The sequence below is a fragment of the Sapajus apella genome, unplaced genomic scaffold (assembly GCF_009761245.1).
Source record: "Sapajus apella isolate SASKATOON/1434 unplaced genomic scaffold, GSC_monkey_1.0 scaffold32, whole genome shotgun sequence".
Lineage (NCBI taxonomy): Eukaryota > Metazoa > Chordata > Mammalia > Primates > Cebidae > Sapajus > Sapajus apella.
The window spans coordinates 9,152,821-9,180,650 of record NW_022436972.1 but is presented as its reverse complement, the minus strand read 5'-3'; the positions used below and the strand labels follow the sequence as shown (position 1 = coordinate 9,180,650).

General features: G+C 38.2%; 1 protein-coding gene and 1 pseudogene across 16 annotated transcripts in view; both read right to left on the bottom strand.

Moving 5' to 3' along the window:
- Window positions 1-27,830, bottom strand: part of NBEA (neurobeachin) — a 713,110-nt gene that overhangs the window by 131,462 nt on the left and 553,818 nt on the right. The window lies entirely within an intron of this gene.
- Window positions 2,406-4,066, bottom strand: LOC116562543 (annotated as a pseudogene).

Here is a 27,830-nt window from a genome sequence, read left to right as displayed (position 1 = left end):
CAAAAGAGATGGGATGGGGTTAGTGGTACACACAACAGGTCTCCTGCTCCTGATGCATCAGATTCCACTTTGCCCTTGAGGTCAAGCCACACTGGCTTTCGTTCAGTCCCTTGTTATATACCGGTTGTTTCCTGTCACAGAGCCAGTGCACATATTCTTCCCTTTCTGGAAATATCTTCCCTCCCCTATTTGCCTAGTTCACTTCTACTCACCTTCGAGGTCTCTTTTTGCTTCTATTTTTGTAACTGACCCCCCAGCTAGGTAAAATCTCCCTATCATAGTGCCAATAGGAGACAAATTACACTCTCATAGTACCTATAGGAGACAAATTCTCTTCACAGCACTTACCACAAATGTAATTTTGCAAATTCATTGTATAGTTTCATTTTTAATGTAATCTCCCCCACTAGACTATAATCTTGTTGACCATTTGTTTCTTCTCATTACTGTATCTCTATTACTTAGCACAATGCCTGGTATGTTGTAGAGACTCAGTAAAAAATCTGTTGAATGACTGAATTAAAAGTTATATATAGAATCTGATTTCTGATTTTATTCTTCTGATTAATTTCTATTAATGATTAAGCTAGGAGACCCTGTATATATACAGTTATTCTGTAGCAGCAGAAGTATAAACAGAGTAATTGGTGCTATGTCAATAGGTGTCTATGATTTACGGGAGAGAAAAAAACATGGTTTATTGGAGCTTAAATAAAATTCCAGCTTCTCAGAAGGCCTGATCAAAATTTCCCATTTTATTTTATGTTGCTATCAGTGTGAGAATGAGGGCAAACCAAGGATCACTGAGTAAAGACAGGCAGTGCACCTGGGTTCTCGACAGCATCTGCGACCAGATGAATCAGTCTTGGAGGTCACCAGAATCCAGGACTGCCTATCTAACTATCTGTCTATCTATCTATCTATCTATCTATCTATCTATCTATCTATTATCTATCCATCCATCTGTCAATCCATCATCTAACTATTTTTAATGAAGCCAGCCTATCTATCTGCCTATCTATCTACCTATCGTCTATCTATTTTTAATGAAGCCAGCCTATCTATCTATCTATCTATCATCTACTTATTCATTTTTAATGAAGCCAGTTTAGTTAGAGTATCTGTTATTTGTAGCTGACAATTTTCTAATATAAAGTGTTACTGGCTGGGTGTGGTGGCTCATGTCTGTAATCCCAGCACTTTGGGAGGCTGAGGGTAGATCACCTGAGGTTGGGAGTTCAAGACCAGCCTGACCAATATGGAGAAACCCCATCTCTACCAAAAATACAAAATTAGCCAGGTGTGGTGGCGCATCCCTGTAATCCCAGCTACTCTGGAGACTAGGGCGGGAGAATCACTAGAACTCGGGAGGCAGAGGTTGTGGTGAGCCAAGATCACACCATTGCACTCCAGCCTGGGTGACAAGAGCGAAACTCCATCTCAAGGATAAAAAAAAAGAAAAAAAAAAAGGAAAAAAATTGTCAGATGTTACTTTCATGTCTGTTCTTTGAAGCGGGGAAAAAAAATACGACCAATACACACATATATAGGAACTCTCTGTATTAACTGTTCATTTTTCTGTAAACTTAAACTGCTTTAAAAAAGTAAAGTCTATTGGAATTAAAAAAAACACAGATATTAAACATTTCCACATTTTGTTCTAGAGTAACTTCTCCTCCTTGTCTTCCTAGTAAATTTCTATGATGTATTAAAAGCTTACTGCTCAAAAAAAGCATTTATTCAAAAGATATTTACCATTTATCAAGTATCTGCCAGGCAGGTAGCAGGCTCATCAGGGACCAGAAAGAAAAGATGAATGTGAATTATTTTTCAGGTTTTAAAGGCTTTTCTTTTTCAGTGACAATTAGCAACTGAAAGCTATCATAAAATATGAGTTCAGGGTTTTTTTTTTATTGCATTTTAGGTTTTGGGGTACATGTGAAGAACATGCAAGACTGTTGCATAGGTACACACATGGCAGTGTGATTTGCTGCCTTCCTCCCCTTCACCTATATCTGGCATTTCTCCCCATGCTATCTCTCCCCACCTCTCCATCCCCCCATCCTTCCCCCATTTCCCCCAACAGACCCCAGTGAGCAGTGCTCCCTCCCTGTGTCCATGTGTTCTCATTGTGCAACACCCGCCTATGAGTGAGAACATGCGGCATTTGATTTTCTGCTCTTGTGTCAGTTTGCTGAGAATGATGGTTTCCAGGTTAATCCATGTACCTACAAAGGACACGAACTCATTGTTTTTGATGTCTGCATAATATTCCATGTTGTATATGTACCACATTTTCCCTGTCCAGTCTATCATCGATCGGCATTTGGGTTGGTTCCAGGTCTTTGCTATTGTAAACAGTGCTGCAATGAACATTCGTGTGCATGTGTCCTTATAGTATTTTGAAGAAAAAAGGTCCCAAACATCAGCCTGTTCACAAAAATAACCCACAGTATCAACTTTAGAAAACAAATCTTAAGACTATAACACTATTTTTCTAGAGGATGCATTTGACATGCCAACCCTCATTCACAAAAATACATGATTACATTTGTGTTGAACTGTTCCACACAGCACACTAATGTTGGGGTGTAACACACATAATTCTAACTCAAAGCTGCTTTCAGGAGCTACTCAACTAAACGAGATTGCCTTTGCAGTTAGGGAAGCAACTACTGAACATATGTATGAATGAAAAGAACTGTACTCCCTGCATAACAAGAGATTATTTTGGAGACAGTTGATAAAAACCAAACATCCTTTTTATTGTTAAGTCATAAAGAGGTATCAAAATTAAAAGCAAAAATTACAGGGTAAGACTTAACAAAAACTACTAGGAGGGTCAAAGGAAGTGAAAATGGGACTAGGCGCAGGGAAATATGAATTAATGAACATGGGAAGGACAAGGATGGGGAGAACAGTGAGCATGTGCTGAAGATAGGGGAGAGGATCTGGTGAAAAATTTGATCTTAGACAAGCGCCTCGGTAAAGACATAATGGGATAAGATTTCTAAACCCCACTATGTGCTTAAGAGTCATCCTCTCCCTCCTCAGCCTCTTTTTCATCATCCTTGATCAGCTCCAGCTGGTCATCCCCGATCTTCATTATCATCATCATCAAGTAGGTCCCCTCCTCAGCAGAGTCATCTGCAGCCCCCTCAGACTCCATCTTCACATTAGTCTCATCTTTCTTCACGGAGCTGCTGCTCTGCTCCTCTTCTGACTTATCATTCTTCATCTCTACTGCTTGTTTGCTCTGTTCCTTTTCAGTTTTTTCCAGGTTTTCCAGGAGAGAATCCACTTTTTGTTTTACCTGGGTCAGTTCCTTCTTAATGGCCTGAAGGTCATCTCCTTTCAACTTTCCAGACTTGGAAAATCCCCACTGTCCACTCTTAGAATTGAAGCCACTTTTGCCCCTTGGTGAGGTGTTTCCTGATACACGCTGACGTTTCGAGGGCACTGCAGCCCGAGCAGCAGGAGGAGGAGGTACACGTGCTGGGTAACTGTACATCCTATCATAACAATCCCGTTGAAAGTCATAGTCCAAGTCAAAAGAGGAGCCGTACATCTCCGCTGCAGACCGTTTCACACCTGCTTTTCCTCGGTTCACTTTTGGCTCTGCAGCCAGGTTAGTATCTAAAACCTGGCCAGCAATCATTCTGCCATCCTCTCCAGCTACAGCAGCCCGGGCATTTCTCTCATTAACATATTGAACGAAGGCAAAGCCCTTATGAACAGAGCAGCCCACAATTTTGCCATACTTCGAAAAGATTGCCTCCACATCAGATTTCTTGACCACGAGAGTGTTTAGATTCCCAATGAACACACGGGAGTTCATGGAGCGAGGATCTGTCTTGTTGGTAATGTTGCTGGCCATTGTGTTTGATGATAAGGTTTCTCACAAAGCCGAAAATGTAGCTGAAGATCAAAAAAATCTCACAGGAGAGAGGAGGGAGAAGAGATTCGATTCTGAGTCTCCTACTCCCGGGTTCTATGTGCAGAAGCCGAGTGCTGCTCGAGGTCGGCAATGCAGACACAACTGCTCAGTCTTCGTCTCTTCACGAGTTCAGGGTTTCTAACGCATAATTTCACTTGAAAACCCAAGAACGCCTGGGTATTCACAGTTGCATGCTTGGGGTTCATGAGACTTTATGTTTCTTTCTCTTAAAGTTAGAGCTTCTCCAGCATCACCTTCTCTTGAAGAGAAGTGGTAAAATGAAACATAACCTCATGCAGGGAAATTTGCATTTTGGAAGTCCTTTTGGTTGGGTCTACTTTAATGTGTATCTATCCAAGGTCGTATAAATGTTACTTTTGCCACGTTCCCTCATCCTACCAGTATGTATCAATAAGTATGTACTTTACTAGCACTTAGTTTGGTGAACTAAAGTAATTTTTTATATATCTGTATGCCACACTGTAGTAGAAAGAACTTGGACTTGGAGGACAACACACACACTCTAAAGTTTGTGCAACTTCCCAAAAGTTTCCAAATATACCTGAGACACAGTTTCCCTTATATAAAGTGGGAACGATTACATCTACTTTGCAGGGTGGCTGTATGAAATGAAATAACATAGCAAGTATCAAGTGGAGAGGTTAGCAGAAAGGTTGTGCTACATATATGTGTTGAACAATGATTTCACAGTCCTCCCCACCCAGACCTTAGTGAACCCTTAGTCAGGAGTGATGTGAGCAGTCTCTGCCTTGACCTCAGCCCAGATCCTTTCAAGTGTACTTTATTCTCTGATCCAATCTCTGGTTCTATGTGTCACCTCTGATTACTTCCCGGAATTTGGTCTTATATACTTCTTACTAGATGGTTTTGAGTGTTCCGTTTTTGGCATTTGAAGTTTAACATAAAACAAAACAAAATAAAACCACTTTAAAACATCTAAGTGCTTCAACTACACAATGTACCTACTGAATTTCCCATGGTATTTTTGCTTCTGCATCCAATTTTCTATATTAGAGAAATGCAGCTCAGTTTAACTGTAAATAGCCCAGTAAATGCCTCTTGCTTTCAAGTGAATATCTTTCCCAAATATCTATAATTGGGTAAAAAGAGGTTTTAGAGATTACACAACTTATAGGCAATGAAAACAGTATTACTAGGGTTAGATACAACCTAAAAGTTTCTTCTGCATTTCTGGAATGCCCCACGACTATTTTTTCCTCTTCTGCTTACTTTTTATTCTTTCTTTGTAAAGACATTTGTGACAAAATACTACTTTGCTGAAAATATGCCATCGTGAGCAAGTTCTCTGTTCCCAGGCAAAGGCTGTTGGCATAATGCATCATTTTTTCGTTAAACAAACATTTAGTCAGCACATACTAGGATCCAGATACTGTGCTAGGTGATGAAACACACTGGTGAACAAGACAGAGATGGCCCCTCCTTTCATGGAGCCTAGCCCTTCTATTTGTGCTTCTATCTGTAAGATTGATGGAATGCTATTTTACTGGGTTGCTGAAAGAATTAAGTGAGCTATGGTGTGTAAAAGTTCTTATCTCAGGTGTTTCTATTCTAAGTACAGAGGTTGCGTGCCTATGGGCAAGAGGCTGTCCAGAGCCCTCACGGCAGAGAGGATGAGCTGGAATGGGGGGGATTTTAACTTAGCTCTCAATAGATGGCAGCTCTGAGGAGGAGTGTGATGCCATGAAGAGCACTGGAGGAAGGTGGTTATAAGATTAAAACTGCATTTGCAAAGAGCACTCTGGAAGCTGTATGGAGAATGACTTGGAATGAGGCTACACTGGAAATGTGAATTAAGCCAGCAGGAAGTACAGGAAGTCTGACTTAAGAGAGTTGCAGCAGGTAGGAAGAGAGGAGGAAGAGCAGACAGTTCTGAGACAGAATAGGGCTAGAGCGTTTTGTTTTATGCTGAGGTAAAGGTATGAAAGGAGTCTCAAAGGTTTCTGGCCCCAGTGGCTAGGGGTTTTCTGACATTTCCCAGGCTTAGGATTACTGGCAGATTACCAGTGTTGTGAAAAAGATGAGAGGTTCAGTCCAGACTGCAGATATGGCAATCACTCTGTTTGTCATCACTCACATAAACTTCCGCAAAGAAAATGTGTTTAACAATAAAAACGATTAACCTATCTACACTTGACAACTTTAAAGGAATGATAACCAGTGAATAAAATATAAATTAAAATATCTAATGTTATGAAAGCTTTGCTCTCCACTGAAAATACAAATAATAATAATATTTTCTCCATATTTAGAGGTGATTTCTGTGTTTCAGTCAAAACCCCACATTCATGTGGAATGTTTTCTCTGGTGCTCAGTGTAGTGTGTGGCACACGGCAAGTACTCAACGAATGCAGCTGCCTGGAGCACCCGTGTATGTTTCTCCAATATGCATGTTTAGTAAATAAATAAAAATATAAACTAGAGACATCCACATTGGCAAACTGGTTTAGAATTCTATATAGTAAGTATAGTGTTAATATATTTAGCTAATTATAAGTAATTATAAGTAATTGAGTTATGCTAGAGCAGAAAGATTCTTACGGGGTATACAGGAAAATTTTTAACAAGTCTTATCCTCAGAACGAATGACACTAAATATTTAGGAGGACATTCCATAGAGAAATGAGAAATTAATCTAGGTTGGAAGCAGGGATAAACACATATCTATATGTGTATATAATTTTCATTATATATTATAAATCTATGTTATCTAATATGGAAAAATAACACACATTAGACAAAGCATATTATTTATCAATAATTGCCTCTCACAGACAATGAGAGGGTAACATTTTGCTTTAAAAAAAGCTCAAATAGATAAATCACAGAAAAAAGTAAAAATGACTTTTACTTGACTGAAAACATGCTTAACCTCATTCATTGTTTGAGAAAGAAAACTATATGAAAATACGATTTTTTTATCTATCAGATTGGCAAAAATCCAACAGTTTGCTAATACTGAACTTACAGCGAAAAAACAAGTTCTCACAACAGTGATAGCAGGAACACAAAATAGTAAAATATAACAAGAAAATTTTGGCAGCATCTATCAACATTTCATATGTATATACCCTTTGACCTGGTGATTTTATTTCTATGAATTTATGTTGTGAATATACTCCCAAAACCAAGATGAAATATGTACCATATTATTCACTGCAGCATTGTTTATAATAAGCTATGCACATGAATATCTGGAACAAGAAAAAAATCACAGCAAATTACTAGTGCCTTAGAAATTGGGTTCCTCTGAGATCTTTTAAGGCAATTTAGTAAACTGAAACCACTGTACAATTACTGGCAACTCCCATCATTCCCAAGGCCTGAAGAGTAAGAGGTCTTGATGCTGAAGCTTCATTAGCTTTACAGTAAATCCACTTTCTGGTACTAGAAGTATCTAGGATGATGCATAGACTCAAACTAATTTCTAATTACTGTCATATATTACTTAATTTCTCAACATATGTTTTTATTTTTTAATGTGCCAATATAGATCAGAAATGTCAAGTATGTCATAAATAGATAATAAATTCCTTAAGTTTCTCATACCTGTAACAAAACTTTTTGACTACACAAGCAAAATATTTAGTACTTATTTAATTATAATTAATATAATTGTGATTTGACATCATTATTACTAGAATATTTAATGTACATTCAACATTATATTTCCAAATGTTTAAAAGGCTCTTTCAATACATATGGAAAAATACCCCTTGTCCTCTCCATTAAAAAATAAATAAAGGGTTAATGGTTTCTCTGTTAAGGACTGATGTGTCTGTATTCAGCTGCTCCAAACCAGCTTTCCCTGAAAGGTATTTTTCATGTGATGAGGAAAAGGTATTTAAATTCATTTTGAAATAAAAATTGTAGCCATTAATAAATGACCATGAATCTAAGCATTAAAATGAAATTCAATGGTAAATCAACGCTAAATAAAAATTACACTTCCTTCAACTTTTTAGCTCAAAAATAAGGTCTTACAAAGCAGTATTAAAAAAGGAAGTTTAAAATATAATAGCTGACAATTTCAAGCTAATCCCTACTCTACTTTCTATGTCTTTTATGAGCCGCCAAAGCAAAGTCCAACAGACAGCATAAGATGAATCTCAGGTCCAGTGCAAGCTTTTCAAGTCTAATCAAATGGGTGTAAAAACATATATAAAAAGATGAAAGTGCTTTGCTTTTACATATGGCAAAATAAATCAGTGAAGAGCTGAAAAAGAAGTGAGATGTTCCATAGGGGCAGGTTAAGTCTGATGCTAATGCTTACTTAAAATGGTGACAGTCTGGAGCAGGGAAGCCTTGCTGGGCTGCTTTAATTTCTCCCTGGAATAGCTCTCTCCCAACCTTCTGCAGCACATCAAAGTCTCTGGAGCTCAATTAAAATTGGATTATATTGAAATGCTCTATCTATGGGAACTGTGTGCTCACTAACACTTTTCCCTCAGTAATACTCCAGATGACAGTTGCCCATCCCAATTTAAACAGTTGTCATAGAGACGGGGAACTAAAGCAGTGAAAGCTAACAATACAAAGGAAAGGTAAGGGCTAGGATTTCTGTGAATGAGCAGTTTGATTTTTTTTCAGCAACACTACTTATTACACCAATGACAAAACATAAGAGACACAAACATTATTCTATTTTGTATCATTACATGTGAAAGGAAATATAGCTAACAGCAGCGCTAAGATTATTTAGACAAAACGATCAGATGTGTTCTATTTGGGAATGTTTTATCTACTAAAAATTAAGATAAAATGTTTCTCTTAATAGAAAGCAGCTATCAGCAACTATGACAGTAGAGAGACCACGGTTAGTGAGTCTGTAAGGTACAGATGTCGACAGCTACTTTTCAATTATAGGTGCAACCCAGAAGAATCATTTCTTGGCCGAAGATTTTTTTCTTTGCAGTACTATGGTTGTAAAAGTTTGAATTTGGGGTTCAGAATGATAAATCATGACTCTGTAGGAATGTATGTTTCAAATGCACTCTATTTTTGGCAAACCTAGTTAGCCTTAAAGGGGACCTATCATTGACAAAGAAGTGTATTTCTAAATTTGATTTTTGAATTTATTTCTGGTTTTAATTAGCAGGTATTCTAACGTCTTCTCTTTCTGACATCAAAGACTATGAACACAGGCAGAAAACTCTGTCAGGTTCCTAAAAGCCCAAGAATGAAGATAGCTTAAATTCCTGGCAGTTCTAAAGAGCAGTGTATTTGACAGTGTAGACTGTTAGTAATGATCCTATGTTTTCATGTACATGGCATGTTTCTGGCACTATAAAAACTCTTAACCTTTCTTGTAATTGGCTTATCACAAGTCCCAAGGTTGTTTTTCCTCCATTGTGCAGATCACCATGGAAATAGATTAAGTATTGCTATTTTATGAAGTATTACACTATTGTTTCTTTTAAGCCCTCAATAACAGTGGTTCTTTTTCTCTTGGGAAGACTATGTTAGGATTTTGAAGCAGCAATAAGGCAGAGAGTACAAAGTGCAGGCCAAAGGGGGAGGAAACAAAAATGTGTCAGAAAATCTAAAAACTGCACAGATCAAAATTTGTCAAAACAAGGCCCTGGTTTAAACCAACAAGAAGGGCCTCTACAGCTTGGGCTTTGACAAAGCACAGACTTTTTATTTATTTATTTATTTATTTATTTTTAGCCCAGCTGTAGAAAACACCATCTAATGAACCTGTCTGGGGCGGCTGTCCCCATCCTGTCAGGCATGTCAGGAAATGACAAGCACTGGGGACAGGCCGCCGCCAGTCATAGACAGGCCTGCCAGCTGGAGGGTTCAGCCCCAATCTAATCACACCACCAGAAAATAACTTTCACGCTTGCAGCTTGACAGGGTGGACTTGAGGAAAAAAAATTAGGATTGGAAACAATGCTTTTTGTTTCAATTACATATTATTTTTACACAGTAATTAAAAAGAATCTACTAACACACATGATCCGTGTTACTTCATATTAATGCAATCAAGTGTAAATGTCATCATTTTAGAAAAACAGATATAAAGGTTACTTTGATACTATGGACACAGAGTAGAGGAACACAGACCAGATCCATCACTTTCCAAACAGAAACCACATCATGTTGGAAATTTAATCTTGTTTTCAATTCAGCTTATTGATATTTGAATTCCTTATCTTCAAAAACAATCCTCTTGTAAAGATTACCAGGTAGCAGTAGTGCTAATTTTATTTCCCATATTCTGAGGACCAATATGTATAAAGAGAATAATGGTATAAAACGAGAATTTTCACATGGCAATAACAAACTTTCTGCCTTTGGTGACTCTGAGAAAAACGTACAATTATAAATAAATACCCATTATAAATAAAAACCCACTGAGCACATGACAACTTGGGCGGTGTCTATATAACTTGACACAAGGGATTCAAGAATGAAAGGCTGTAATAAAAACCACATTCTAATGAAATAACTTCTGTGAATCAGATGGTTATTTCAGTATCATATAGATAGATCACAGAATGACTCTGTTCCATTTACATGCCTTTCAAAGTAAAGTTACATGTAATACGCATAGGTCAACCATTTACTATATGCCCACATAATAAAAAAGTAATTATATAGTAAAATACACTTTCTACTACACTTTAGTGTTTTTCACTAACATTTTCCATAGGGTAACTACTGGCATCAGCACTGAAAACAAAAGAACCAAACACAATGCTCCATGTGTGTTTGAGTGTACACAAATGCATAGCATAGGCTTCAAGTTCTATTCATTTTGATTTCTAAAAATAGACTCCCACTCATTCTTGCTTTAAAAGTCATAAATCATGAAATTTAATGTTGGTTTGAATATTAATATGTTTGCAATATATTCCTGAAAATGTCACTACTGAAAATACGAAGTTAGCTTCTAATAACTGCATTTACTAGCCTGGTTACTTTGGTCAACCTATTTAACCTGTCTGAGCCTGCATCCTCATCTATAAAATGGTAAAAATAATGTCTGCCTCAAAGGGTTATTGTGTAGCAGATAGTGGGTGTAGGGTACCTAGCACAATTCTTAGAACACAGTACATGTTTAACAAAGTTACTATCATTATTTCACTTAAGGGAATCCAAAGGAGAGTAAGCAACTCAAAATTAGACTTACTCTCCATACAATAATATTATACTCACTTTGAATAGCATATGTGGCTGGATACTGCATCCACTGTATGAAGAATAAGTCTTTAATCACATTGAAATCACAATCAGCAAACAGAATGCAGTAACCACCCTTGCTCCCTAGAAAAAGACCAGGAGTGCCTTAATGACCATAAGAAGATAGGACTTAGTTTTGCTCTCTTAAGATAATGGAGGTGAAGTGGGATGCATTTAAAATTTCATGTTTTCTTATATAAAATATGTATTTCTAGTGTACAATGATTTGGAGCCTTAATGTATAATTTTGTCATTAGTCTGCTCAGTACTGCTTTCCTGCTGCATTATTTAATTCATTTCAGGCATGTAAAAGCAGGAAGAGCTGTGGCCTACTGACCCCAATTTTCACTTAAAGAAACAAATTTCCTTTTGCAAACTAAGACAATTTTTCTCCTGTCAACCTTGTTTTAAAATATTAACCTTATTCCCAATACAGTAAATATTCATGTTTGTCATCCAAATTTGCCTACAATTGTAGCGTTTACCAAGTTGTGGAATTGCTTCTGGTTCTTTATTTATCCCAAAGAAATAATTAAAAATCAATATTTTCAATGAGCAATCTTTCTCACAGTGTAAATGCACTTAAAAGAATGTCTTCTTTATTTCTGTTTGGCATCAACTGACATGCAGAAAGAGAATAAAAAAAGACAAACAGAGTTTGATTACAGATTTTCTTGATGATGGCTAAATTCAGTGTTTCTGAAAATCTATGTGAGCAGCCTGGCCCTTCTAATACACGTCATCATAATGGATGTACTTATTCTCGGGGTAAAATTGTTGGATATATGAAAAACTGAAAATTGAGTAGGAAGCCTAAATTGAACATGATCATATTAGGATAATGTATCCATACAATAATGTGGAGTTTCTAGGGTAAGAGGGAGCAGAATGAAACCATTATTAAAAAAGTGGGGTAAAACTTGTATTTGTTGTTGTTTGAGACAGGGTCTTGCTTTGTCACCCAGGCTGGAGTGCAATGGCACGATCTCAGCTCACTGCAACTTTCGCCTCCCAGTGATGGCAGAGGCGGCCTGACTTGAGCAGCCACTGGGAAGATGCCGCTGCAGCGTAGGAGGCGTGACTGAGGTTGTGTGTTCCGCAGTGCGGCAGGATCCAGGAACAGGTGGGCGCCCCGCCCGCTACTGAGCTACAGCCTCCCAGCTGCGGCTTCGGACCTGGGCACCCCTGTGTTATCAGGGGCCGTGGACGACAAACCCCTGCCCCCGCAAGGCTCCTAAGTGCCTGCTCCTACTCCTTGGCCTCTCCTGGCTCTCGGCACCTGTTCTGGTGCAGAGCAAGGTTGTGGCCGAATCTGGGCACTGTTGTGACCCAGCTAGGTGTGCGTATACTTGGGGTGGCACTGACATGCCAGCCCCCCTGCCGCCTCAGCCTGTCTGGACTTTGGGCACCCACAAGCTAGGAGGGAGGGCGAGGGTAGCTCGACACGAGCCTGCAGGCACTCCTCAGCATAAACAGCCTGGGTACCATGGATGGCAATGTTGACGGCAGGAGGCAGAGAGGTTCCTGGGCAGAAAGGGGCGGGTCCCTGGTGAAACCCCACCTTCAATCCAGGAATGGCCTGAAGCTTGAAGGCCCACCTGACAATTTCAGGTGATGTCCACAGCCCTGAGGGAGGACATTATTCATGACTGTTGGGCCAATCAGATGGGGCTTTTTCCAGGCAAGCCCATGTTCCCCATGGACCAATCACCATGCACTTCCTCCCTTCAGAGCCCATAAAATCCCCACAACTCAGCCACACTCATTATTGGTCTCCTCTCTGCTAAGGGCTGGACATTAGTGGGAATGACTGGAACAGCTGTAGCACAAACAGGGCTGAAACACAGACTCTGCCTGCCAGGTTGTGGGAGATGAGAAGAAGAGAAGAAAGAAGGAGAGAAGAGAGAAGGACAGAAGAGAAGAGCTGTGGTCCTTCAGGGAGCCCAGACCTAAGGGCTCCCTGAGCCAAGGCTGTGACACTCTCTTAGGAGGTCTGTGGCTCCTGGCGTCTCCAAGCTTCTGGTTGCCACGGCGTTTCCCAGTGCCCACAGTGGAAGCCGCTTGCCGTACGCCTGGTCCAGCGTTAGCTTCACACAGAGCCGGCACCCATGCCAGTTGCCTGGAGCTGTCCGCTCTGCCACAACCAGCACACCTGGCTGTGCACAGTGGCCGGACCCCATGCTTGCTCACATGCTCTTTGCGACTCCATGCCTGGCTTGCCCTTGGCAGGCATGGGATCTCGACCAGTATTGCAAGCTTAGCACAGCCTGACAGGCTGAGTGGGTAGAACAAGCCAGTGGGCGCAAGCAAAACTTGGGCAAAGGCCCCACAGGCCACAGAGGTTTCCAACAGAAAGAGTGACACCCCAAGGATCCTGTGACACTAGATTCAAGTGATTCTCCTGTCTCAGCCTCCTGAGTAGCTGGGACTACAGGCATGCACCACCATGCCTAATTTTTGCATTTTTAGTAGAGACAAGTTTTCACCATGTTGCCCAAGCTGGTCTCGTGCTCCTGGACTCAAGTGATCCACTGGCCTCCCAAAGTGCTGAGATTAGAAGCATGAGCCATCACACTAACCAAAACTTGTATTCTTTAATGTTTTGTTTTATAAAAATGATCAGAAGCAAATATATCAAACTTTATGACACGTTAAAGTTGGGCAGTTGAGTACATGACATTGGCTAGTTTTTCTATTGATTTGATCATTTCATAGTAAAATAATTTTAAAATATCTACAACACAAAATTTAGAAGTTCTTAATATATAACTATATAAACACTACACATTTTTCAAATATTCAATTTTATTTAAGCATCACAGAATCACTTTTTGATGGGCTGGGCAAGAATTTTTATCCCCACTTTCCCAATAAATAAGGAATGATTTATTTTATCAAGGTCACAAAAAGTCTGAATGCTTGGAGAGGTGAGACTGGAACCCAAATGCTATGGTCTGAACATTCGTTTCTCTCCCTTTCCTCTGAAATTCACATGTTAAAACCTAACCCTTAATCCCTAAGAGGTGGGGTCTTTGGGAAGGAATTACTGCCCTTACAGAAGAGGCTTGAGAAACCTTCTTCCCCTTCCACCTTGGTGAAGACACAGCAACAAGGCACCATCTATAAGGCAGAGAGCCTCTACCCAGACACCAAATCCACTGGTGCCTTATTCTGGGACTTCCCAGGCTCCACAACTGAGAGCAATAAAATTCTGTTGTCTAAAAATAACTTAATCTAAGGTGTTTTGTTACAATAGCCCCAAAAGGCTAAAATACTAAGTTTCCTGCCTCAGACCTTATTACCAAAGACATCTTACCAATTAGGTTCATTTGGGTTAATGTCATGTTTTCTCAAATTTATTTATTAATTTTTTTTTTTAGATAGAGTCTTGGTCCTGTTATGCAGGCTGGGGTGCAGTGGCATGATCTTGGCTCACTGCAACCTCTGCCTCATGGGTTTAAGTGATTCTCCTTCCTCAGCCTCCCGAGTAGCTGGGATTATAGGCATACACCACCACACCTCGCTAATATTTGGATTTTTGGCAGAGATGGGGTTTTGTCATGTTGGCTAGGCTGATCTAGAACTCCTGACCTCAGGTAATCCATCCACTCCCAAAGTGCTAGGATTACAGGCATGCGCCACCGTGCCTGGCCTCAAATTTATTTTAACAATATGGTAATATTTACCACTGATCTCTATAATGAGTGAATGCATATCTTGATCGACATTCAATAGTTTGATATACTAGGCACTAAAGCAAGGTAAGTAAATATATGAAGCAATTACATTTATTATCCTTTGACAGTAACAAGATAACTTATTTCTGATATGCATTAATTTGCTTTAAACATTCTGAAACACCGTAGGACATTTAAAAGAATAAAGTAATACATTTTGTTATTCAGCATTCTCCTAAATAAATGACATCAATTTAGTTCTCTAAATTAAAAAAGGGATCCACAATGGGGACCAGAATACACTATGCCCTATCTTTATTATGCTATCTAGATGAAAGCCTTCCAAATCATTCATTCAGGTAATCTATTCTTGCAATACCTTGTGTGCTGATGACAAACATCCTATTAAGTACTGTAGGTCTATTTTACTACTTTTCTATGATACATAAATCAATAAGTTTAGTTATAAAATTTATGTCTACACATAGTAATTTAATGTTATTTTAAATAATATTAAATAAAATCCAAGTGGTATATTTTAGCATTTTTTTTCTTTGGAAAATATTTAGCTTTAGTTTGTTGATTAAGTATGACAAACTCAATGTAATATACCAATCTGACTAAAAATGTTATCAATATTCAATGACACAGAACTTGATTTGAAATTTATTCACACTGCAATAAATAATCTGTGGAGTTATTTTGTTGAGGATGGCCCAGTTCAGTGGAGTTTAATGAAAAATTCTACTAAGTACTAGGAATGGGAGAAAGTGAAAAACAGCAGATGGGAAAGGGAATCCAAGGGCCCACTGCCTGAAGTCCTTTCCTCACTAAGACCACAGTGTTCATTGCTGACTTGTTCCTTTGGAACTTAACCAAAGGATTTGACTTATTGTCCTGAAACATACTCAAAAAGAGAGGATGAATCTTTTTCTTTTTCTTTGAATCTGTAGCACGGCTCTTCCTTATGGATTCTGAGTTGATTGGGTAACGTGGTATAGAATCCAGAGAGAGCAATGTGAGGCTCTCTACATTATCCTCTTTTCAGTGCTCGAAGAAAGACCTTATTACCAAAGACATCTTACCAATTAGATTCATTTGGGTTAACATCATTCTCTTAGGAATGAACACAGTAACAGAGCATTTAGGAAATGATAAATATCAAAACATTACCATGAAATATGATGAAAATAGAAAGCCAATGTAAATTCTTACTTTTAAATGCTTACAACTATAAAGAAAACTTCATGAATTTGGCATTCAATTTAAATCTTCAAAACAAAAACAAAAACATATCAAAGGGAAGAAGCAGAAGGAAATATAGCTAAAATAAACAGAAAATCATTAGAAAACTTAAAAGTAAAAATTCTAAAAGTCTAACAACTGGTTCATAAAAAAGATAAATCCCTGGCAAGCATTCCTGAAAAGAGAGAGAAAAAGTATGGGCTATAACAGCTGATATAGAAAGGATTCTTCAAACTGAAAGCGAATGCCTTGAAAAACTGTATGTCAGTGTATTTATGATGTCAAACAACCCCCAGGAGAGGCAGGCGTCTGTTTTACATAGTAACTCATTGGGCAGCTTCCTCCCCCTGAGTGATTTCTGCCACACTCTTAATTTCCACTTTAAGCTGCTGTTTCTCAAAACTGAGGGTCTAGCCCAGACTGCTCATAAATTGCAGACCTATAGTCAAATGTCCACTAGACCTCTCCAGCTGAATGTCTCACAGGAAACTCAATGCAGTAAGTCCAAAATGAACTTCTGTTTTCCTTAAAATCTGTTCTTTCTTTCCCTTCCTCCCTCCCTCCCTCCCTTCCTTTTTTTTTTTTCTGAGATGGGAGTTTCACTCTTGTTGGCCAGGCTGGGGTGCAATGGTGCGATATCGGCTCACTGCAACCTCCACCTCCCAGGTTCAAGTGATTCTCCTGCCCCAGCCTCCCGAGTAGCTGGGATTACAGGCATGCACCACCACGCCCAGCTAATTCTTTGTATTTTTCGTAGAGATGGGGTTTCTCCATGTTGGTCATGCTGGTCTTGAACTCCTGACCTCAGTTGATCTGCCTGCCTCAGCCTCCCAAATGCTGGGATTATAAGCGTGAGCCACTGTGCCTGGCCTTCTTTCCTAAGAAAAACAAACCTAAGTCTAGGGTGGTTCTGAAGTCAGAAATGGGCACGAAAATTAACTCTTTACTTTGAGTTACATGAATGCAGGCAACATACCTAAATTCTTGAAGACATGCATTTCTTTTATATAAAAGAGTGAAAATAATATCAATCATAGGGACATTAGAGTGATTAAATAGTGGATGGAAAGGTCTCTGGCATAGTACTTTGTATATTACAGGACTGAAAAAGGGTGGTCACTGTAATCATAGTAAGTTTCGTTGTATCTTAGTGAATGGCAACACTATTCATAAAGTCATCAAACTAAACATTTGGGACTTATCTGTAAATATTCTTGTCATTTCCTTTCTACATCCGACTGGTGGCTAATCCTGTTGATTCCAGCTCCACAGTATTTCTCACATATGTCCTTCTCTCTCTATTTTCGCTGATAAAGCCCTCTAAGTCTCTTAGTGCAGCAGTCCCCAACCTTTTTGGCACCAGCGACCCGTTTCATGGAAGACAGTTTTCCATGGACCAGAGGTGAGGGAGAGGGGTGGTTTGGGGATTAAACTGTTCCACCTCAGATCATCACACATTTGATTGTCATAGGGAGTGTGTGACCTAGATCCCTCCAGTGCACAGTTCACAATAGGGTTTGCAATCCTATGAGAGACTAATGCTGCCACTGATCTGTCCGGAGGTGGAGCTCAGGCAGTAGTGCTTGCTTGCCTGCTGCTCACCTCCTGCTGTGTGGCCTGGTTCCTGACCGGCAACAGGCTGGTATGTGGCTGAGGGGTGGGGACCCCATCTTAGTTGTTTTCTATCCTCTAGTCAACCCTTACCAATGCCCCTGCCTCCAGACTCTGACTCCTACCCCCAGCATCCTTTTTTCTTTAAGACAGAGTCTTGCTCTGTTGGCCAGGCTGGAGTGTGGAGTGCCGTGGCTTGACCTTGGCTCACTGCAACCTCTACCTCCTGGGTTCAAGTGATTCTTCTGCCTCAGCCACCCAAGTAGCTGGGATTACAGGTGTGCACCACCACGCCCAGCTAATTGTTATATTTTTAGTAGAGACAGCGTTTCACCATGTCGGCCAGGCTGGTCTTGATCTCCTGACCTCAGGTGATCTGCCCGCCTTGGCCTCCCAAAAGTGCTAAGATTACAGGCGTAAGCCACCACACCCAGGCAACCACCCCTAACATCCTATAGCGAATGCTGCTGCTGAATATCAGCATCCATCTCTGGGTTCTCCTCATACCACTGCTCTGCATCCCCTTGAATCCCTGCTGTTCTCAGAGGTGTTTTGCCCCTCTGTACTTTTGCCCTCATTGTTCTTCTATCTGGATGGAATGTCCTGCTCCTCTCTGTCTGACTGCCTGTTGACTGGTTCATATTTAAGAGTCCTCCTATCCTCCTCCAAACTGGGTTGGGCACTCTTCTTTCTGAATAGTATACTGAGGAAAGGAGGCACCAAAATAGTTAAAGGGGGAGGGTTTTTGGAATGTACGTACCAACCATACCCCATTTCTCAAAAAAGCTTCCCCATACTCTCAGAGGTGTGTCCCTACTTCTCTCTAACCAGAGCTGATTTAGACCAGGGTGAACAGTTATTGCAGAGGCAAACTAATCAAATTCCTTCTCCTTGGAATTTGAAAGTGTGGCTGGGCGAGGTGGCTCACACCTGTAATCTCAGCACTTTGGGAGGCTGAGGGGTGTGGATCACGTGAGGTTGGGAGTTTGAGACCAGCCTAGTCAACATGGTGAAACCCCATCTCTACTAAAAATACAAAAAATGAGCCAGGCATGATGGCAGGCACCTGTAATCCTAGCTACTCAAGAGACTGAGGCAGGACAATTGCTTGAACCCGGGAGACGGAGGTTGAAGTGAACTGAGATCACACCACTGTACTCCAGCCTGGGTGATACAGCAAGACTCTGACTCAAAATAAATAAATAAATAAATAAATAAATAAATAATAAAATAGTGGAACTTTAGTTGGTAATGGAGCAGCAGTGAATTACAGTCCCTGTAATGTCCCTGCAGTGACTCTTGGGTTTCAAGCAGGGAGATCCAGGGACATCTTATCTGTGAGGAGAAACACAATGAAGCAGAAGCAGAGACAAAAGCCCATGCAGACACATGAAGGGGAGACATCCAGACACGTGACTGTCCAATCCTCAGTTCTAGTCTCTCCTCACGCTTTCCTTGTTCTTGTCATGGGATTTCATGAACTACTCATATTTGCAAATAAATGATCTTTTACATTAAGCTACTTTGAGTTCTATTTCTTGCAACCAAATGATTTCTGAACATTCGTACTTGTAATAGTAATGAAATCAGAATTAGAACCTGTGGGTGAAATTTTGCGCTTAAAGCCTGTCATATTTTGCCTTTTCCTGCAGAGTTTTTGACTAAGGAAATGTACAACAGGGGAAAAACAACCAGAGTTAAAACTAGAAACTTTTCATAAAAATTAATAGTAACTACTGTATTAAATAATAATTAATATTAATTAAATTAATAGCTAATATCCTCCCTTATTGCAAGGTTATCTTGGAAAGACTTGATGAATTTGGTGTGATTTGAAGCCAAAACAAGGCCTCCAACACCCAGCAATGAAAAGGCTCTGGAAATTAGAGCAGCAGTTTCCTTCCCATGGGAAGAACAACAGAAGTTTGAATTTTCTTCTCTATGGATGAAGCACAGATGTAAGGAAATAAACAAAGGATTTTTTCCTCAATGAAAAACTTTCCTTGTCAGTAAAGATTTGTCAGAAAAAGCTGCATTTATGGTATGTCATATATAAATCATAGGTTTCAAGAAGAAGCTCTCAAATTGAAGTGATATAAACACTTAGAATTTTCCAATAGATGTTTAAAGGAGTCTGAGGGTTAAAAGGAGAGGAGGCTTGTGAGAAGCTAGAAGACTGTTCTTTTGCTCTTTGGGGGTCAAAAGGAAAGAAACCCTGGGTGAAGAATCTGTAATAGTAATGGAAGAGAGAGAGAGGGGAATCAATTCCTGAAGCTGGCTGGAAAAAAGAAAGAGAGATCATTGGTCACTTTGGTGTCCCTCAAGAGTTTCTACGGCATGACATCCTTGGCACTGTGCTCCTGTAGCTGGGGATACTCTAACCTTTTCCTTGCTCGCATCATCACTGGCACATCTTCCCTCTCAACCTCTCTCCAGTCCCTTATCCTATAAAAACTCCCTTTCTCAGTGCTAAGGAGAGGGAACGTTAGAATCTTGCTGGTATAGGAAGACACATGATTACCTTATCTCAAGGCATTTTTTAACTGAAATATTATTATACATGGTGACTACAGTGACACTAGCATAGTAGGCACCTTAGGCTTGGCTTGTACCTAATCAAATCACCAGATTAAATCATGCTCTTCAAATCTGGGCACAGAAAGACAAATACGCAACAGTTGATCTTACAGAGCAAGTGTCCCCAGTCCATGGACTGGTACTGGGCTTTACAGCAGGAGGTCAATGCGGGGCAGCAGGTGCAAACCCTCTTGTGATCTGTGCATGCGAGGGATCTAGGTTGCATGATCTTTATGAAAATCTAATACCTGATGACTTGAGGTGGAATAGTTTCATTCTAAAACCATCCCCACCCATGTCCTAGGTCCGTGGAAAGAATGGTCTTCCACAAAACCCATCCCTGGTACCAAAAAGGTTGAGGACTGCTGTATAGAGGAAGAAAGTAGAATAATAGTTACCAGAGGATGGGAAGAAGGTGTGGGGATACAGAGAGTTTGGTTAATGGGCACAAACATACAGTTAGATAGAAGGAATAAGTTCTAGTGTTCAATAGCACAGTAGAGTAACTATAGTTAAAAACAATGTATTGTATATTTCAAAATAGGTAGAAGATTCAAAATGTTCCCAACACAAAGAAATGATAAATGCTTCAGGTAACATCCGAGTTATTCAGATTTGATCATTAAACATTGTATATGTGTATCAAAATACCACAGGCACCCCACAAATAAGTATAATTATTGTGTATCCATTTAAAATTTTTTAAAATAAATGAATTATACTCTTCATTTCCTCTGTAAGGCACACTCATTCATGTCTACATTGCACTGAATGCTACTTAAAAGGTCAAAAAATAAATGAAACTAATATTTCACTCATGAATGCCTAGAAAATCTGCAAATAAAATCTAATCTTTATAATCAAAAGCACTAGTATATGAACATTTGGGTATGTCAACCTGATGGGTAGTTATAAGGCCAATGAAGGGGACTTGAATGATTCCAGCTTTAAAAGTTTATAAGTTGAAATATAAAATTAGAATCATCTAATAGATGCAAGCAATTGAATAAAACAAATCCTAACCTTATCTAAAACTTAGGAGTATCATTTTTTTGTATGAGTATGTGGACTAGAAATTTGAAATTTGGGTAATGTTAAACCAAAAGAACATTTTTAGTTTTCCCCAAAACAAAGACTACATATAAAAACAGTTTACAGTAAGGGAAGACAAAAGAAGTCTTGATAAAATAAGTTTGGAATTAAAAAACAAGAAGAAAAGAATAAGCAAAGAGAAATGTAGGCATAAGAAGCAGTCTGAAAGACTGCTTGAAAGGCTAAGTAGAATTGTATCAGTCAATCTGTAAATGTTTGCTTGCTTTTTCCTTTTACAACGAAGCATCAACATTTGCTTACTGCAAAGGGAAGAGAGGAGCTAATTCTGTTTTGTTTGTCATGTTCTATGTTGGATCTGGACTTACGGTGAATGAAGAATTGCTCTCTTATAATCATCTGAGTGGCAGCACATGCAGTGGAAAGTGTCACCCTCTATGAGGTATCCCACAACCTTCCCCTGACACCACCCCATATTGAAGCTTGGTAGGATGCAGAAAACATTCTCTCTGACTCAAATTATATCAATAATTGGGATCTTGTGACTGCTGCTAGCAAGCAGGACAACGACGTGTGCTCACCCTGATTGGACATTTTGCACAAAAGTAAGATATTTTCCTTTCTTTCATAAAACTGCAGGGGGTATGCTTTCCATAAGTTTAATAAGTAATACCATTCTACCCATTGTCTGGCAAAATTATGACTAATGTTCCCAGCCTCCTCTAGGTTGAGGCAAATACATGAATGACAGTTAAGAGCTCCTGTCATGTAACATCCCTTTTGCTGGGACACAGACATGTAGAGTCATGTGGCACAGTGGAAGACCACAGACTCTGGCATTAAATAATCTTTAGTTCCATTTCTGGCTCTGCCATTTTACTGCTTTTGTGATTTGGAAAAAGTACCTTTGACTCTCAGAGTCCACTTCCACAATTGTTAAATGTGGATAAACAATATCTATATTTTATGGTTGTTATAAGGAATTAACATAATTAAGATTTAGGTATATCTAAATATATAATAAAATGCTCTAATTTCTCTTTTTAATTTTTTTCCATTTATCATACATATAACTATGATATACATAATAGTTATAACTATTTCATATAATAAGATCTAGATATATCTAAATATATAATAAAATGCTCTGATTTCTCTTTTTAATTTTTGTCCATATATCATACATATATTTTCCATATATCATACATATAACAATTCATAAATATGCCTTATGAATTGTCATATGAAAAGAGCACTATCTTCTCAAGGAAATAGGTGACATTCATGAAGGCAGGGACTTGCTCACCTCTATATATCCAGAATTAACGAAGTACCTGGTCCACAAAAGGCCCAAGGGAAGTCCATGCTCAACAAACGGTAACTATTATGATAATAAATTGCAATGTATAAATGTAAATTAGGAAAGAATATGCTCCAGAATGTCAAATAAATAATCAAAAGGTTAATATTAAATTTCAACACAGTAAAGGCTTTTCATGTAGAGGAAAAAACAATATTTTAAAATACTTGATTGAGATTGTCATTTTATTTAATTCAATTCAACAAATATTTATTAAGTATCCTGTAAGGTTGTCCCAAGTACTATGTATATAAGATACAATGGTTCCTGCCCTCAATATGTTTACTGTCTAAGGAGGTGAGTAGACAACTATAAAAATAATAAAAGACAAACTACAATAAAATATATAGTAGAAGGTACAAATCGTTTGGGCATTCAAAGATGAGAGAAATACCTGGTTTGGGGAAAGTCTCTTATTAAAGATGATATCTGACAATAGACCTTGAAGGATGGTTGATCTGCCAAAGATGAAGATCGGAAATGAACTCCAATAGGCTAAAGAGGTGGGTGAAGCTTCTGACGTTGGGCTAAGAATTTCTAAATAATTCAAATGGGCAATAGGGCCTGGGTGATTAGAATCATGACATGTTTTAAAATTGGGAAGTTAAGAGGAAATTAGAAAAAAGGAAAAGTATGAGTTTGGTTTGAGATAAGCAAAGCATACCGACAGCTAATCAACAGAGCAGGCCACTAAGAATATAGAGCTATAGAAGGAAGACACGATTAGAGAGGTACCTTTGGGATTATCTGTACACAGTGAAGGTTTAAAGCATGAAAAGGAATTAGATATCTATGGTAGAGAATGAAGGTGACTGAAAGGACACACCTTTGGGGATGGGAGAATCTCCTGAGGGCAAGGCAGACGGAAGAGTGGCCAGGGAAGGAGACTGGAAGACTTAGTAAGGAAGCATGTTAGGATTTTGGAAGCTCAGTGTCGAATGTTATGCAGAAATCAAGGAAAATGAGGACAGAAAAAGGCCACTGAATGTAGACATTTGGAGATCTAAAATACAGGATAGATGTAAAAAGACAGTATAATTTTGACTGTATATGTTAAGATATAGGATAGACAGGAGTAACTGAGTATATAGTAATTGAAAGAACATGATCTTTGGAATCAGAAACATTTAGATTTGAATCCATGACACTTACTAGTTGTGAGCTTGGACAAATAACTGGACATTTCTGAATTTGTCCTTTGTAAAACAGTGATAATGACATCTAACTCACTTAGCTGTTATAACTATGTTAAGCTAGATAATGTATACAGAGTGCCTAGAACAGTGTCCAAGACATATTAAGTACTTGACAAATGTTAGTTTCTTTTCCCTTACTCTACAGAAAACATAAGGCAGAGGATGCTCCTTTAGTGAAGAAACATTTAAGATAATTTAAAAGATGCACATGAAAATTAACAAAATATCAAAAAACAGAATGTGGCATGAATAACAAGTCAAAAAATCAAACAGCAAATAGAAAGTACATTGGATGAGGTATCTGAAGATGGTTTTATTCTTAGAAGCATCATTTACTATAAAATTATTTGAGTAGACTCATTTAATTTCCTGCTTCTCAAATTTCCGATTTGTAGAACTGAAATAGGAATTCTAGGTCTGCTAAGCAGAAAATGACAAGAATAAAATATTAGAGGCATACAGAGAGACAGTTTGCAATGTAATATAGCATTACTAGATGGTATATACATGTAGCATTTAATAGCATTGCTGCTGTGCATGTCTGTGTATGTATGTACACATTAAACTCTTGATTGTTATCTGGATATCAGCCTTGTATGGGTCTCAATTCTCACCGACTCCTGAATCTCAACCCTTTGTTACCTTTCCTGAATATATGAACTCGCCATGTAGAAAAGGATGAAATGTAGGCTTCTTGTTCCCAAATTAATCTTTGAGTGAGTATCTCCATTGGGTGCATATTTAAGCTTGTAATACGATCATTTGATTTTCCTAATAGTCCAGCACACAGAAATATATATACAATTTTAAGTTTCTACAACCTCTAAGGTTAACTCCATATCATGAGTAAATTACAATCAGAAGGGATTTCATGTCCCAAAAGGTTTCTTAGATTCCAGCAAAACAGCTGCGTTACCATTCTGCAACCAGAAGGATAGTGGTTGCTATGTTATAATTGCATCTTACCGTGTGTGATATAGTATGTGCTTTGGAGTAATTGGCCAAATGACAAGTTATAAGAAACATAAAATTAAAAAAAAAACATATAAATGGATAACTTAGTATTTTAAGCTTTTAATTACTCACACCCTTCATTTAACAAAGGGAAAATATATTTACATTTTTTTTTAAAAAGCCAGTTACTACATGAAAGGGAAATATACTTAGAAAATGGAGAGTAAAAACTGCTTATAAAATATATTGCTAATCAAAATAATAATATAATGCATTTTGAAATGTTTCATCGCTGAATGTGATTCTATAAATTGAAAATAGCAATTTTTTGGTAATGCATGGATAAAAACATTTTGATAGTTTATAATTTTGGTTTTTAAAAGCATAACTAATAATCAAAGCTGTCACACACACATACATACATACACAAAGAATAAACCTTCTGCTGGATTTTTGCTGTGACTTTGGAATATTCAAAAGGTTAACAGTCATTATGTATATTTTGATAAAAAGGGGGGTGACTAAAAAGTACCTTGTCAGTTTTCTACTCTTTGCCAGATGCATTAAAATGCAGCTCTGAGCACCTTTTCCTCTCCTCAGTCTGGAATTTCAGGAGCAAAAAGTACAAAAGAGCTGATGAGCAATGAGTGCTTCACCCTTCCTCAATTAATCTTGTCTTTCTACCTTTGCTTTTGCTTTCCCTCTACATGAAGGTAATAATGACACCCTCATCCATTATCCTTTTATCCCTGTTATTCTCGTGAAATTGCTTAATAATATGTTACAGATTCGTCTTCACTCACATAATTCTTCCTGTCATTTGCAGTATATCATCCTACAAACATACAGCCCACTTTCACTGCCCGCTCTTTGAAGATTATTGTCAGTGACATCTTCAGGATGCGTTTGGAATCTGGAGCATCATTTCTGTTGCAATGGGGAATTACACTGACTTATCTGTCATTGCCAAAAGCACAACAAGCAATTCAGTGTTAATGCAAAGGTAACATAGGTTTTTATCATGCCACCAGAACAAGAGCTCTTGTAAATTTATGCTAATGTGGCCCTTTTAGAGTTTAATAACCTCTTACCCTACTGGAAAAAGACCCACACGTACACAAACACCTACAAATGTGCACTGCCATATACTGGAACGATAATCAACTTGTAATTATTTATTTTCAATCTTTTTTTGTTTGCACTAATGTTAATTTTTCTTGGAGTATTACATAGATATGGTACAGAAGACAGCAAAAATTAAGAGATTCCATTTCAATCACCAAAGCGCTAAATTATTTTTGATTAAAATGATTTTTTTCTCAAAAAATTAATAAAACATCCTCTATGACCACTATTTTAGTAGGCTTTTCCATCAAGAGTTCAAGACCACTACAAATGAGCAGTTTTCTCTGATTGAGGGTGGCATTCCAGAGGGACCCAGGCAACCCAGCGTACATGCCAAGTCTGACAACACATGACAAGCTGGTCGGCGTGCAGTAATTTGACTAATTATACCGGATTAGAGCATATTAATGCAAGCTGTTTTCTCCAGAGTTAATGACCTGCTGACTGGGTTCTGTTAGGCCCCACTAGGTCTACAGGCAGCTAAAAAACAAAACCCTGTTTTGTAAGCCCTCGTCATTTCACATCAGCAAATGAGTATATCAAACTACTGAGCAGCAAAATGTAAGCGACATTTTGTCTGCTATAAACTCATGCAGTCTTCTCTAACTTTCCACCTCAAGGGCTTCTTTTATATAAAATTGATGTCAGTTTCTTTTTTTGTTTTTTGTTTTTTTTTTTAAAGGAGTAGCCAAGAAGTAGAGTCCAGGGAAAATATAATTTTAGGAGTATGTTATTGTCGGAGGGCTAGAGGCTGCTGTTTTAGAAACAGGGTTTATGTAAAAATAACTTAAAATGTATATTAATCTTATTGCATATCTGCTATTTTCTCCATGACAAGAATATGTTACAAATAGTTATGACAAAAAATGATTAATGTGTAATAAAATCTTTTCTAATCTCAAATTATATTTGAAAGATATTTCTAAACCCAATGGGATTTTTAAGTTTTTTTAAAAAGTAGCTGGATGATTTAAAATTACTTAAATACAGAAAAATGTCACATACTATTATTTTTAAATTATTTGCCCATTTCTTTAAAATTAGCTCACATTTAACTAAAAACTAGCTAGAAACATGAACATGTTCCTGAATGTGTTGTAATTTATATAATTTATATCTACACCTCACTTCTGAAAAGATGTAAAGTGACTTACAGGAATATATAAATTATAATTCAAATTAGAAATATACAAAAATGACAAGGCGAAAAACAGAAAATAAATCCAGGTGGATAAGAAGAATAAAAAAGCATACTACATTTAAAGAAAAAAAGATTTAAGTTAAAGAATCATTGAAACTTCCTGTGTTTGGGGTACAAATTTGTGAACTCCCAACAGGTAATGTCGAAAAAGAAGTAACAGGCTGGGTGTGGTGGCTCACACCTGTAATCCTAGCACTTTGGGAGGCTGAGGCAGGTGGATCACTTGAGGTCAGGAGTTCAAAACCAGCCTCACCAACATGGTGAAAACCCACCTCTACTAAAAATACAAAAAAAAAAAAAAAAAAAAAGCCAGGGGTGGTGGTGGGCACCTGTAATCCCAGCTACTCAGGAGGCTGAGGCAGGAGAATCACTTGAACCCGGGAGGCGGAGGTTGCAGTAAGCTGAGGTGGCACCACTGTACTCCAATCTGGGTGACAGAGCAAGGCTCTGTCTCAGAAAAGAAAAAAAGGAAAAAGAAAAAAACAAAAGAAAAACAAATAATAATTTCACCACAGAGGTAATAAAGATAAACCAGTTCAGGAATAATTGCACAATTATTCCTAATACTAAAGCTTATGCCAGGGGTTTTAAAATAAAACCTGTATAGTATAATGAATAATATCTTCAACAATATAGTTACACTGAGTTTCAAGGTTTACAGCATTTCCCA